Consider the following 1,309-nt stretch of genomic DNA (forward strand, 5'->3'; position numbering starts at 1 on the left):
AGAGGCCGGCAAGCTCCAAGTCTGTGGGTCAGATGTCAAACTGGAGGCTTCTCCTGACTCACTCAGTTGTATGGGCCAATGAACCCAAGATTAGCAGGCAATTCAGCAGGCTGCTGACTTTGGAGGCTGATAAATTCAAGATTGGCAGGCATCATAGCAGGCCACTGGTTCAAGTTCAGGAACTGCAGTTGATGATAAGACAAATGCAGGATCCAAATCCAGGAGAGTCAGAGTTCTTTGAAGGATGTCCACTTATATTGAAAGCAGGCCACAGCCTAAGGAAACTCCCTTTCAACTGATTGGCTGCTCATAGCAGATCTCATCATGAAGGTGATTACATTATATCATATCTCATCATGGGAGATGACTACATCACAACTGCTAAACCACTGAGAATCATGGCCCAGCCAAGTAGACACACAATTTTAACTATTACAGCTTGGAAACTAATAAACGATATTGTTAGATAACAGTGGGATCAAAGAGGAAACAAAAATTAAAGTTGCAAACTATGTAGAAAGCAACTAAAATGAGAATACTTCAAATCAAAACTTACAGAACACAGCAAAAACTGCATAGCCTTAATGCCTTTATTATTTAAAAAAAGAACTATTAAGGGAAATAATAACTTAAAACTCATCTTATTAAAAAATGGGCAGAAGACACGAACAGATACTTCACCAGAGAAGATATTCAGGTGGCCAAAAAAACACATGAAGAAATATTTGCAATCATTAGCCATTAGAGAATTGCAAATCAAAACAACAATGAGATACCATTTCACCCCAGCAATAATAGCAAAGTTCAACAAGACAGAAAATAACAAATGCTGACCAAGATGTGGAGAGATTGAGGCTCTCATACACTCCTGTAGAAATGTAAAATGATACAACCACTGTGGAAAATGGTATGGCAATTCCTTACAAAGTTGGAAACAGAAATACCATTTGATTCAGCAATCCCACTACTAGGTATATATCCTAAAGAAGTGAGAGCCAGGACACGAATACATACATGCACACTCATGCTTATTGCCGCACTATTCACAATAGCAAAGAGATGGAAACAACTTAAGTGCCCATTAACTGAGGAATGGATAATCAAACTATGGTACATATGCACAATGGAATACTATGCAACACTAAAGAATAATGTAGAATCTGTGAAACGCCTCATAACGTGGATGAACTTGGAGAACATTTGTTGTTGTTGTTGTTATGTGCCATCGAGTCAGACCCGACTCATAGCGACTCCTCCTTGGGTTTCCAAGGCAGTATCACTACAGAAGTAGATTGCCCAACCTTCCTTC

This window comes from Orycteropus afer, unplaced genomic scaffold, assembly GCF_000298275.1.
Source record: "Orycteropus afer afer isolate SDZICR_OR568_19922 unplaced genomic scaffold, OryAfe1.0 scaffold00192, whole genome shotgun sequence".
NCBI classification, from domain to species: domain Eukaryota; kingdom Metazoa; phylum Chordata; class Mammalia; order Tubulidentata; family Orycteropodidae; genus Orycteropus; species Orycteropus afer.